This window comes from Arvicanthis niloticus, chromosome 12 (assembly GCF_011762505.2).
Source record: "Arvicanthis niloticus isolate mArvNil1 chromosome 12, mArvNil1.pat.X, whole genome shotgun sequence".
Lineage (NCBI taxonomy): Eukaryota > Metazoa > Chordata > Mammalia > Rodentia > Muridae > Arvicanthis > Arvicanthis niloticus.
This window is the reverse complement of record NC_047669.1, coordinates 56,838,823-56,853,675: the sequence shown is the minus strand read 5'-3', so window position 1 is coordinate 56,853,675 and position 14,853 is coordinate 56,838,823. Positions and strand designations below refer to the sequence as shown.

Here is a 14,853-nt window from a genome sequence, read left to right as displayed (position 1 = left end):
ACACACACACACACACATTCATTAAACACACTATTTTAAAACAAAGAATCTTATGAAGCCCAGACTGACTTTTTAAAACTTTTACTAGGTAGCCAAGGTTAGCCTTGAACTTGTGAACACCCTATACACATCTCTCTAGTGCTGGGATTACAGGCATGTACCAACACACCTGTAAAGCAAGTTTCTTGCACATGAATCCAAAAACAAAAACTGCGGAGGTAAAAAATGGAGGAACTTAAGAGTATGAAATGGTTTTTAATTTCTAATAACACATTTGCATCTGTAGAATTTAAATAGAAACATCAATTTATTGAAAGCTCTTGGTTCACATTACCAGTTTGCAAAAGTAATCCTTTAAAGCAGAGTACAGTTAGTGTTTTTTTTTTTAATTGTAGGTTAATGAGACAAGGCACTATGGACAGCCATTTGCATATATAATACATCAAAGACAAAAGGCTGAGGTAGAACTCTTCAGTTTCTCAGCATTGCATCCTTGTGTGTCAGCTGACCCTTGATGCTTGCGCTTGTTAGTGATCTTTGAAGATCAAGTGATGTATTATATGTTTTCACAAGTATTTTATGTGATAGAAGTTGCTTGAAGTTCTAATGAAGAGAGCAGTATTCCATTCTCTGTCATTTTACACTCTAAAATAGATTATCAAAAGAGTACCTCAAAAACCCATATGCTGCTGACTTTACCAAAATATTATAAGTTAACATAAAGGAGTGCATATTACCTGCTATGTACAAAAAAATAAGAGCAAAATTGACTAGCATTTACTAAAATGTTCTATATAATAGTGGGATGGAGATCTTTTAAAAATGGTTCTTAGAACTTGTGTAAACAGAAGGGAGATTATACGTATTATGACCTCATATCTAAACATAAAAGCATTGTCTGTCCTTCAAGTTGTTAGCAACATAATAAACAACATTTAGCATAGCTCATCATTTGTATAATTTTTACTATGTCACCATTATTTAACTTCCCAGATTTTTTTCTATTTTTATTTATTTCATTTTCTAAACTGATTTTAAAGTAAGACGAACTTCCACAATAAGGATCTCTAGTAGAATAGAATGTTCATAATAGCTTTTCTGTGGGGATAAAAAAAAAAAGAAATAAAATATGCCATTTACATTCTTATGTATGCCTTTCACTTCTAAATGCAGTTGAAAGCTTCCATATAGTGTAGGTAATTCATGAATATTTCATAAAACAGAAAGGGGCCTACAGAATAAGCATTGTAAGAAATATAGTGCAAAATTCTATCAATTTCCCTCAGCCCACTGACAAGTTCCTTTTCTAAAGTCTATTTTAAGTGAGATTTTTTTTCTAGAATTCTTAGTTCCATGGAATATACGATTCACAGAACTACATGATTCTTCCAGAAGAGAAACTGAATAGAACCACTTATAACTCCCTTTTTGTGCAATTTTGAACAAAGTGGCTCTTTACAGTTAGCCCTGGAAAATGTTCCTGTATTAATTGTCTGGAAGCTCTATTGTTTAGAGCCTGTGGTCTGGGAAGCAAAGGGGCTGAACAGGTGCTAGCTACCCTGCTGGGGAGATCTGCCTTCTTCATTTTCAGAGTGCACCTCAAGGACATGCGGTGATTTGTGCTCCCAATAAATAACCACTTTGATTAGATTGGCTACTGGAGATGGGTCAATTAAGATGATTTTAGAAAAAGAAAAGAAATACTAAGAACATGGGGACAGCAATGTAAATATACGATTGTCAAAAAAAAAAAAAAAAAAAACCAAAAAAAAAAAAAAAAAAACAAAACAAAAAAACCCGTTCATCCCAATAAGCCAATAAACAAGGTAAGATGGAAAGCAAAATTGTCTTTTGTGTTAAATAAGTATTTTGCCCATTTGTTTCTGGAAAAAAATGTCAAACAAATTGCAAGAGAACTTATAATGAGATTTTTTTTTTTTTTTGTACAAACGCAAGCATCATGAAACACATGCAGTCTATTGCCCAGGTTGTTGGTTTGGAGGTCTTGTTCTGACACTAATTGCCTGTCTTTGCATCTACATCTACCTTCTAAAAATGATGTTTGAGAAATTTCTTTAGTATTAAGAATGAAGATGACCTTGGAGGAGTTATTGAAAGTCTGTGTTTTACATCCTAAAGATGCATAACAGGAGTACAATGTAGTTAGGCATTACCCTATGCTTTGGCATGTTCTAACTGAAAGGTTATAAAATGATATAATTATTTCTAAGCACTGCCAACAGTATACAGTGAATAAACACAGAAGGTGCTATTAGAAGCATTTACTGAGTTCAGCAGTAAAAGATGAATGATGAAAAATAAGGGATACTCAATTTGTGACTGTTAATTTCACATACTTTTTCATCTGGCTAAAAATTATCTATAGAAATATTAAGTGTTGCTTAGTTAATAGATACCACCTTCGCTATGAATTCATACAGACTTATTGGTAAACGTTATCAGCCAGTCTGCCAGCTCTGAAAATTCCTACCTGTCTTTTCTATCTCTGGGTTATTGTACTTCTTCAAGTACTATGACCCAGCTCAAGGACCATCAAATTTTTAGATTTTAATTTGAGATCAATATATTCCAGGAATTCCACTAATTCTTTTTTAATGCTTGCAAGGAAGACTGTGGCACTCACTTAAGACTTAAGAGAACTTGTCAGGAGCCCTAAGTGCAACTGAGAGATCTTTCTTACAACAGTGCTATCATATTAAGGGATAGTTTCACAGCATAATAGGACTCTCACTTGAGAAATACAGAAATGCATACATAATATACTTAGGTTTTCAACACTATACATTCATATTAGTGACAGAAAATAACTTTAGTATTGTCCCAACATAACATTGATATTCCAAACTAGTTTTCCTAATTTTTGAATTAATAATTGTTTAAACATCAACTGATTTAAAGGTTACATTGTATAAGAATATAGGAAATTGGTACCCTACTGTACAGACATATTATATTGTGATACACTTAAGGTAATTTTAAAAACAATTTCTTAAGCTAAACATAAATAGTTAGCTACATGGAAATATAAATTTGGAATGGTGCACATAATCTTCTTGAGAACCAAACCCTAATGCTTTGTTTTTATACTAGATTAATTGAAAACTTTCATTATTGCCAGGATGGAACTTTTTCCTGTGTTTTCACCAAATAGGTGCTAATAGTTACTGTCAACATACAACTAATTGCCACCTAGGAGGGAGATCATGGTGCCTGGTCCTATGACCATACTGGTCCATCTGTTGAGAATCTCAGCATAAGAACAATGCTGCAACTGGCACTGAATCTCTGCTTTGGCCAGTCGTCAACTCCCAAGCTGGAGCATACTCATGATACAAAGTTCACTGAAGTCAAGAGAAGCTCTGATGCCCATTAACTGGCAGCTCTTGGGCTGTGTGTGGGGGCTGAGCCAAGACTGGGTGCCAGTTCTCACAGCAAAAGGATCTGTCTGAGTGCCACCTGTCATTGGCATGTGGGTATCACCCATCATGAGAGCCACAGTAGGTGAGCTTCTTCCGTCAGAATAGGACACACCAGAGCCTTCTGAATGGCTGACATGGGGAATGGGAGTAACAAGACTAGGACCCCAGCCAAGACTAGAAAGTGCCTGAGGTTCATTAGGAAATACTCAATACTACAAGTGAAGTGGTCTTTTCTGGTAGAGATACTTTCTGTGTTCCTCTGGTATTTCCTTAACTGAAAACAACATTTTAAAAGAACACTGGAGATGTACATGTTTTAACACAATGACAACTTATGGCTAGCATCACTTGAATGGCTTGTAATATCCCTAATGCTTTTCTTAATATATATCTCTTACTTATTTCTGTTATTGTTTTATATAATTTGAATTATAACATGAAGCTGAAATATAGATTTCTTAGTATATGGTAATTTGTAATAATTCATATTGCCATTATGAAAAATTCATAAATAATAAAAGCAACAATCTCTTCAAATGTGCAAGTTGAGAGGAATATTTTCTGTGATATGTTTAAATTTGTAAATGGCTTAATTCTATAGTAAAACCCAAAAGCAATTGGGGGATTGCTTCCTTTTTTCTTCAATATATAAACAAAAGAAAATTCAAACAATGAATGAATGAGTATAAGAAAATTAAGTTACTTGTATATCTATAATCCAATGACTACTAGTAATTATGTCTTCTATACAATATTCCCAATTTCTATGTATACATAGACAATTTATATGATTCCTAAGTCCACACACTTAACCAGTATCTAGAAGTCTTGAGCCTCTTGCATTCCTTATCTGGACTACAAGAATAGGAAGTCTCAAGTTGGTACCAGCTTGCCTTCACGTATACTGTTTTTCATACAGTCACAATATACTATAGTTAAAAAACCATTCACTGGATACAATTTTGACATCACAATTATGATATACCATCAATCTATGATAACCATATGTTTTTAAATGGTCATTTGCCCAATTTAGAATAATTTTATCCTTTTAATATTTGTTGCTGGCCGGGCATTGGTGGTGCACACCTTTAATCCCAGCACTTGGGAGGCAGAGGCAGGCAGATTTCTGAGTTCGAGGCCAGCCTGGTCTACAGAGTGAGTTCCAGGACAGCCAGGGCTACACAGAGAAACCCTGTCTCAAAAAAACAAAACAAAAAAATTGTTACTAATATGATTATTTGTTGTTCCCAAATTGTTTCATGAAATAGACGAAAAAAAAATTACTGGAAATCATTAGATGTCAAAGAATAGTTGTTAGTGGAATCACAAAATCTGAATAATCTGTACATGGAAAACACACTTTTCTTGAATATTGGGAGTTTACAATTCATTTTTTCATCATCACCTTATAACTTAATACTCAGTACATTTGAATTAATTGAAAGGATTCTTTGACATTTTCTTGATGAGACTAACTGAAAACTACCCATAGTGAAATGCATCTTGATCCACATTTAGAAAATCACTTTTATGTTTGTGTAACTAAGTGCAATCTTTGTGTTTAATAAACAGAAAAGCCCAAAGACTATTGGATTAATTATATTTCTTGGGGATGTGACAAAATGGTAGACCAACGAAACTTCAAGATGGAGGTGTCTAGAAGCTAAAAGATGCATGCAGACACTCAGATCATGTCCTCCTTTTTTTATAGTCCAGGACAGCAAACAATTGTATGATGCTTCCAACATGTAAAGTGGGCTTTCTCACTTTCAATTCAACTAATCCAGAAAGTTCATCACAGAAATACTAAGAGCTTTCTTTCTTTCCTTGGTCATTAGAAGTCCAGTCAATTTGACAATCACAAATAATCATTACAACTTTCAGTCTCAGCATTTTCAACCTTTTAGTGGTAATTTAAGCTTAATTTGCTTGAGTTGCAACTAGTCACTTAATTAAGGAGGGAAAATGTAGCAAACTGATCATGGTGAGACGCCATATTGGGTGAGATGATTCCTGATTCACAGAGGTTGGAATATATTAAAAAAAATACATCTTGCAGCTTACTAACTATAGGAGTATTAGTTAATATTTACATAGGTACTTCATAGGTGCATCATAACGGAGTAGTAGTTCATTTATCTTTCAGACTTACTTCATGCAACAAATAAATGTTGCAATCCATAGTTTACAAATGAAAAATGGAAATGCAACTTTAATTGGTAGTAAGAGAGTTAAGGCAATAAGAGTGCAGAGTCAACAGTTCCAAAGCGATTTTAACAGCACATGCAGTAAACTTATTTTTTTATGGAACATGCTTTTAAAATTAAAAAACAAAATGCCTACTAATTAAAACGAAACGTTTTTGAGGATCCATAGTTTTGCATGAAGAAATTTCATAGCTTAGAATTAATGTTTCCAACAACCTTGAAAAGGAAAGACCCTGAAGCTTCAAGATAGGAAAAATATGTTCAGGGTTGCAGGATCAACATGTGGCCAAGTTGAAAAGGCCCTGGAATCTCTGATGATAAAGGCTTGTACTCATTTCTCATTTGATAAGTGGAATAATGTGCATTCCATATTTTACTCACCAGCTGTTAATGTTCCTTACTTGACCTTCACCTTTTACTAAAAGAAAATAAGGCTGAACACATCACTACATTTTTTTTCTCTACCTACCTCACTAACTTTAATGTATGCCTTTGAAATCACAAGTATCCTAACCTATGAATGGCAGGTGATATTTAGGTATATATTAAAATGCAGTAGTTTCTCACCTGAGGGCAATTTGTTTCTCTCACTCCCCAAGAGATATTTTGTAATGCTGTAGGGTAAACTTTCATTGAATGCTCTTGACATTTTATAGGTAGAGGCCAAGCATGCTTCCAAAATACATTTTAGGAACAGGGAGCTCCCACAGCATCATCATCATCATCATCATCATCATCATCATCATCATAGTAATAATAATAATAAAAAATTTAAATAGTACTAGTGATTAAGCAAGGAAACCTTAGATAATGGGAAATATACAATCAGCATTGATCAAATTATGTTATATAAATATTTGTTTGATTTTGTGTTTGAGGCAGAGACTCAAAAAATGGAATAAGTTGAACTCTGTTTTATTGTGAAGGTGAGGATAACCTTTGATTTCTAACTCATTTGTCTCTACCTTCTGAATCATGAGATTATAGTACATGCCACCATGCTGATTTTCACTTTTATTTTAAATGTAGGCCAGCATTAATTGACTCTGATTCAAGTGAACATATTAAAAATATAACAATCTTTTCTCCTTTCTTCTTTCCTTATATATGGAGCTTGTATCACTTAGTATGTTATCATCTCATGTTAAGATTTGACATAAACATGTCATTATTTAACATATGAAGACACTTGGGTTTAGTGACACTATGGAATGAATGCACTTTTGCATATTTTATTTTTATTAATTGAAATATTTTAATGTTTTGAGATTAGGCATGATTACTATATTTACACAATACGTTTCCTTCTTCTCTCCCTAACCTCTTCCCACATGCCTTTCTACACTCTTTCAAATTCATGACTTCATTTTTATTGTTTATATATACATTCACACATATATGTACAACCGTAGGCATAGAACTTACTGAGTTCATTTAGCATTGCTCATATGTACATGTGTTTACGGCTTACTATCTAAAATTGAACAAATTATTAAGATTCTTGTCCCTAGATAAAACTATTTTCCCTGTCTCAATAGCAATTAGTTGCTTCAGTTCTTCATTTAAGGATGTGATCTTGTGAAATTTCTGCCATTCCTATTGGCTCATCTGCAGATACTCTCATGGTACAGGTCTTATTTGCAGAGTCATACTGTTGATACTTCATGGGTACAGCCTCCCTTTCATGTCTCATAGTAGGTACTTTGCTTCGTTAATGCTATGAAATAAATGCATTTTAAATATTTTCTAGAATACAAAAGGCAAAGATTTTCTTTGTTCATTGAATCATTGCTCAGTTGATGAAGCTACTCAAGAGAGCCTTAACTAAATACAGGTTGAAACCTGCATTTTCAATCAGATCAACCATGCCACAGTCATTTTATATACCTAGTGATCAGAAGTGCATCACTTTAGGATGTCTTGAATTTCCAGATTAGCCCACGATCACATTTTGTGAAGGCATTTGTAGGACAAACAAAACAAAACAAAACAAACAAAACAAAACAAACAAACAAACAAAAACCCAAAACATTGAGAGAACATTTCTGGTTTTCCAGAGCACTGCTCAGACTAAACACTACCATGTAACACTGCCATACCCTCCTGTAGCTTAGCTGTGCTCAGTAGGAAAGTTGACTACAGCTACCTCTGTACATCTCCTATCTCAGAGACTGCAAAGCTAGGACCAAGCAGAGAAAAACAGATTGGTTAGCTGGGAAATTAATACCTAAGATCCTATTCTAAAACGTTTTAGAGTTGAGGTTAATTTCTTGCCAAATATCTGACTGAGAAACCCCCAATGTTCCAAATATGATATTACAGATTCTAGTCTTATTGTAAAATCAAATTATCTTGAGAGAACTTAAGCCAATTGGATAATTATTTCTAAATGAAATGATAATTGAACCTGCTTCCACAACTTTGTTTCAACATGCTTTTCTAATTGTGAAATATTTGTCATTTTTTTACCATAAAATTTCAATAGCCCTGTGAAATAGGCATATTACTTACTGTATTAGTTATCTTAAAAAAGAGGAAAAACTACAGTCATTTAGAAACCTGGGTATTATAAGCTTCAGTGAAATCAAATTATGTTTTGTTCTCCTTTGTTAATTTATTTATGGTGGAGGACAGAATTTTAGTAAAATATATTTGTTTAGTATATTACATCGGACACAGGAGTTGTCTGGAATATCTGGGGTGGGGGACACCTCACTAATCTGGATTGGAAACCAGAGGACAGTTTTTCTAGAGATGGTAATGCATCTTTTGGAGGAGGTGAAAAGTAAGAGCAAGATGACTGGGGAGAGGAATAGGAGTGACAGGAGAGGACTGCTGTGAGCTGAGCAGGTAACCACTAAATCACACTGAAAATGGAAGCCTGGAAGTCTCCAAAATCTGCCAGTGGATTAGAAACCAGAGAGGGAAAGAACCAGAATAAAACTACAGATCCCAGAGATTAGGATGCTCAGCAGGGGTTCTGAGATTAACTCAGTAGAGAGTATAACTCATTGGGGGTACTTCCCTACCTGCTTCAGTCTCTGAGTTCCATTCTCAGGAGAGGAAGCATGTTTAGGGAGGGAGTCCTTGATTAGGTTGACTGCATAGTTTGGCCTTTTGGAAAAGTCCCAGCTGTGACATAGTTGAATTGCAGAATGCCAGAGAGAGAGAGAGAGAGAGAGAGAGAGAGAGAGAGAGAGAGAGAGAGAGACAGAGAGACAGAGACAGAGAGACAGAGAGACAGAGAGACAGAGACAGAGACAGTGACAGACAGAGAATGTAGAGTTTGCATATCTTAAGAGATCAACCCCACACCCCAGACAATTGTGCATTGTGTCTGCTCTACTTGACCTTGTTATACTGTGAGCTAAACTCTGCACTTTGTCAGACAATCAACTGCAGTTTCTCTTGATATGGATGATTCAAACATCATGCCTTGCTTATTTTCACACAGCTTCGGAGTTTGAAAATGGCTTCTGTCTTGCAGCTGTGGTAAAGAAAAACCAGTATCAGAGACCTTCCTTCTCTGTGTATCTGAAAGCATGGATAAGGAATCCTTCATGTACCATGTTGGAGCATGCATATTCTCCTTCAGTAAAGTTAAATTTAGAATTAAGGAACAGAGTTTAATAACAACTAATAATAAAGACAACACATGCTAATAGAAGTAATTTGACTGTTTTTCTTCTTTCCCTTTCTCTTTTCTCCAATTATCTATCTATCTATCTATCTATCTATCTATCTATCTATCTATGTATATATCTTTCTATCTATTATCTATCTATCAATCTATCTCCTTTTTCTATATCTTTCTGATTAAAGATAATATTTTCATGGTTGATCATAAATGAAACTGTGAAAAAGAAAACCCAAGAATGACAGTACCTCTGCTTATTGGGATTTTCTATCTATGGTTCCAACTAGAAATTGGAAATGACAAGAGTGGCTTTTGTAAAATTTCTTAGCTTTAAATACTAGTTAAATATAATTTGATTAGCTGCATAAGTGATATTTAAAGTTTTAAATTTTTTAGACCTTTCTGTGTATGCATATTCAACCTTTGGACATGGTGACACAATGCTTTCTGAATTCTACCACATTTGAGAATCACAAATTCTTTAAGAACAAAGAAACCCCATAACATTTTAGTTAAGTTTGCAGTTTTGTATTGAGCCACCTTAATAGCTATTCTTAGGAACACATGGTCTATGGGCTGCAAGTTAGACACCCTGCTGGAGATTCCAAAATAAAACTGAAAGTTCAAGCATGATTAACCTTGTATTTTTACAATTTTCCTATTAAGATTGTGCAATGACAATCCATTGGACAATTCATGGTAATGATCATTTTAATGTGAGTAGCTTATTTTGTTGGGTTACTTTTCTAAAAACTTATTATGACTTTTTTACTGAATGAATAGCAAGATTTGCTCATCCAAATTCTAAACAAACTGTGCATATTAATTGCAGATCAAATGACCTTGACATCATTCTTTCTTGTACAAGGAAGTGGCACAATCTTCGACCACCAAATGGAATTGCTATATTAGTCATGTGATCTATGAAATTGCCTTTAAGATACATGTTGAATATTTCAGATTAAGATTTAGGTTATTTTAAATACTTTCATTTTAATAAATTAAAGTCTTATTCATGAAAAAGGATTTATCTAAGAATCTATGAGCAGCAGTATAATTTTAGAAAAATTCAACAATCTCTTTTTCTTTCAAAATTAAAATGGGTAACTTTTTCCAGGAAAGGGAAAATTTATTTGCTTAGGGGAAAAAGGAACAGTAGAGAGACATGCTTATGAGTAAGTACTAATGACCAGTTAATAAATCCATAAAATTAATAAGAGGTGTATTAAATAAAAATATTTGTTAGAAAGCAAGGCAATAGACCATTAGCCCATTTGATTATATTTAATACATATAGGTGCATAGTAAAATTTCATTGAATGTAGAAAACCAAAAATTACAGACTTTTCTTTTTCAAAATACTTTAAAATACATAGGTCTATTTTTAGCTCTTTGGTTCACAAGAAATATAACTTGAAAAAAACTTTCAAAATTTCCTAATTTTAAAAAGAAAGAGAAGTAAAAGGGCTTGAAAGAGGTACATACTGATCTTGCAAAGAACCAGAGTTGAGGTCTCAACATCCACATTGGGTAGCTTACAATTGTCTGTAACTCCAACTCCAAGAGCATAGGATATCACTGGCCTTCTGAGTTACCAGAACTCACAATACAACACACTTACAAACACCGAAATGTACATGCAATGAAAAATAAACAGATTTAAATATATATATTTTTTTTTTCATAAACTATTTTTTGGTTCAATGCATATTTTTATGACTGGCTTTTGTAACTTTTAGTAAATCAGAATGATGCTAACATTTTAAGTGTTAATACAAAATTTTTGTCCTTGAAAGTTTAGCCAGAAATACTTAGAATACATTGCAAATAATTTAAAAAAAAAACTTAAAATTTTGGGTAAATAAATTTTCTTCCAAGAAAACAGATGGTTTTGAATTGGGGATTTACCTTTCAGGAAGTTTTGGGGAATCTTTATATAATCCAAACGACTTGAGAGGAGTTTCACAGGCTTTCAATACAGAAAAATTTTAGATCATTCTAAAAAAGTATATTTTTTTAGAATTTTCAGAAATTTTTTAGTTTGTATTTCTTTTATTTGTCATATTTAATGTTATACCCATCATGGAAAGCTTGAAGCCCCTCTTTTAATGTATTCATTAGAGAAGCTTCTCCTTTAATACATTCAGAAAAGTGGGAAGACCAGGATAACTTTTTATCACAAGGGCCTGATATGTTTTGAAAAGTTCGCAGTAAGCATAGAGAGAAATTGGTTATGATACAAAAACTGAAGTATAGCCTAATATGTTCATTTTAATTTGATTTATAAAAATTCTTTCTACTATATATGATAACAGGTTTCCCACTGAGGAGGAAATATAATAAACTTCATTACATAAAGCAGGAAATGATATTTAGAATGTGCTACTTTGTTTCTTAAACTAATAAATGGCAATATTACTTTTTGAGACATTTTTAGTATTATATATCAAGTACTAACATCAAAACATGCACAGTACCTTCTACACAGACTATTGTTTTAAATATTAAAGCAAAATTTCTTTGTTTTGCTTTTATTTAGCTTAACAGATGGTAATGATTTTGTAATGGTTTTGATACGATTAAATTTCCTTTGCCTTTTTTTTAAATTAACAAACCACCCTCCCTACTTGGGAAAAAAAATAATGCAGTAAGACCAAGCTTCAGTGCCTACTTTGGCACAGCTGGTCACCAATCAATCTGAATTCACGGTACAGTGATGATAGCACATGTTGTCCAGGGGCCAAATATGATTGGGTTGTATTTTTCAGCAGTGGTTTATATCAGAAGAAATAAGGTACATGCATGGTAGCAACTGACAGCCCAGCATAGTACAACTGTCATTAATCAAACCTGGCAACAATGGCTGCCTTCATATAAGTCTAAATCAGGGAGATTTCACAATGAAAGGCGTCACACTTGCAATAAAACTGCCTCATCAGAAATATGTTTCTTTTCATCTGTTCCATTTTCTGTTTTTAATTAAAAAAGGCCATACTACTATATTCTACAAACATATAAATTTTACCATGCTAATAGTTAGTGGCTTTGTACCAAACCATACTCTACTCATTTATAATTTATTCTAGACTAATTAAAGACAGCTAAAATCAAATTTAAGTATCTCTGATTGAAAAGGGAAATGTAATAAAGTATAGATTGACCAATTATTATGAAGCTGTTTAGTTCTGATTAGGGAATATGGATACTGTTAGTTTTAAAAGATTCCAAAACCCTGACATAGAATAATCGACACAATAAATTCATATTTACCCGAAAAAATATGTGTGCAAAACAGCAAACATATCAAACAGAAAAGTGGATTCTATTACTAAAAAGAAAAGTTGACTCTCTAGGCCTTCTTGTGGTGTCCTTGACTCGTCTTGGCTCCCTCAATTCTTCCTCTTATTCTTCCATAAGACTTCCAGATAGCCACCTAATGTTTGGCTGTGTGTCTCTGCATCTGTTTCCATTCACTGCTGGATGGAGCCTCTCAGAAGACAATTGTTAGACTTCTGTCTACAAGCATAGCAGAGTAGCATTAATAGTGTCAAGGCTTGGCTCTCTCCCATGGGATGGGTCTCAAGTTGAGCCAGTCATTGGTTGGCCATTCCTTCAAGCTGTTCTCCATCTTCATCATGTACTTCTTGTAGGCAGGGCAAATTTTGAGTCAAATGTTTTGTGGGTGGGTTGGTGTCCACCCTCCTTTACTAAAAATTCTGCCTGACCATATCAGCCTCAATATATAACCTCCCTCCCCCACCACTATGCTTCTAGGAGTCTCAGCTAAGAATTGTTTGATTTTACATTAACTGAGGTAGGAACACCTACCAAATCACCATACATGGAGTGAAGGCAAGGGAGAGGCAAACTGATCACTGGTGTGCACACAACTATCTATTGCTGTCATCTGGCTCTGGGTATAATTAACAAGTTCTTTCACCTACTGCTCTGTGTCTGTCATGCTATGATGAACTGTAACCTGGAATTCTGAGTCAAAATAAGCTTGTTGTGTCATTTACATCACTAAGTAAATGTTTAACAGAAAATATAACTACTGCTTCTCTGCATGTGAAATTATCTCAGATGTATGGTTCTGCTTAATTATAAATCAGACAGATACTTCTGAGATTATAATTATCTGTATTTACACTAATTTTTAATTTGTTATATAATATAGTGAATCTGCAACCCTATATCGTTGCTCTGTTGTGCTTCTAAGCTTAGAATTGATCTCAAGCTGTAAAAATAATCCATCCTAATAGTAAATATAGAAAACTACCAGCCTTGAAGCCACTCCTATTTATATAGCATTCATATTAGCAGGAATAAAGGGTATTAATTGTATAACTCCTAAGTTCTTCAAATATGTAATAAATAGCTAACATGAATTATGATTTCTTCCTGCTGCGCTTTTTTTTTACATATTTTAAAGCTATAGTTGGCATTTGTTATGTTGAAACAGACATTTTTATTAGAATAATTTTTTGTCAATGGCAAAATTTATACATGAAGAATTTATATAATTTGCCCACCACTAGAAGCACAATGAGTGGCCCTAATGTTAAAATTTGTCAATATGTTCTGTGCTTTTATGTCACTTGTATAAATTCTAAAGGTTCTACAATTAGACATATGATTATGGTGAAACAGAAAGATGTCCCCCTCCCTGAAATAAGACAACATGAAAAACTCTAAAACACTAAGAATTTCTAAGTAACACAGAATCATTAACATGCTCTATGTTTCAAGGGGGAGAATAATTGAATTTCTTTTTGGCATAGTTATGCAAGGTTTACAATATGGATAGTGATAGGAGTTTCTTAAAGCTTAAACTATGATAAATAGAAATTCAAAGTAAATATGTAAACAGAGAAGTCCATTAAAGATTAAGAGATAGAGGAACTTGGGAATTCCAAGAAACTGACATGATTTGTAGACAGACATTGCAGTTAGCCATGCCACTGTCTATAAATTAGAACTGTCACATAGACTCAGCAGTTTGTTGCTTCTTTTGTTGGGTTGTTTTAAAACTAATGTTAGAAGTAGAAAGCCCTAATTTTAGTGTGCTCAGAAACCAGATGGACAGAGTGTGGAAGCCATTTAATATTTACGCTCAAGTGAAAGGAGCAAGAGTCCAGTTGTCCTCAAGGTCATAGTGGATTTGAGAGCCTGGGCTACATGAGATCCTGTCCAAAATGAATCAATCAAATTAATCAATCAAACAAACAGAAAAATGAGGGATAAAGAGGGGGAAGAAAGACGGGCATGAGAGGTAGAGAAAGGAAAGTGAGTGAGAGAGAAAGTGTGTGTGTGAAAGAGACAGACAGAAAAAGAGAGAAAGAGAGAGAGAGAGAGAGAGAGAGAGAGAGACAGAGAGAGACAGAGAGAGACAGAGATGAAAATGTATGTCAATTCTTAAAACAAGAGAATGTCCCAACAAGTATTGAGCATGCAGAAATAACTAACACAGTTTTTAGAAACACTGGTCTGATTGTGTAATAGAAAAAAAGACAAGTAATATAAACTGTCGTATGCTACCAGAAAAAAAAAAATGCTTGAAAAACAT

General features: G+C 33.8%; 1 protein-coding gene across 17 annotated transcripts in view; it reads left to right on the top strand.

The window, feature by feature from the left end:
- Nucleotides 1–14,853, top strand: part of Robo2 (roundabout guidance receptor 2) — a 1,463,572-nt gene that overhangs the window by 1,327,874 nt on the left and 120,845 nt on the right. The window lies entirely within an intron of this gene.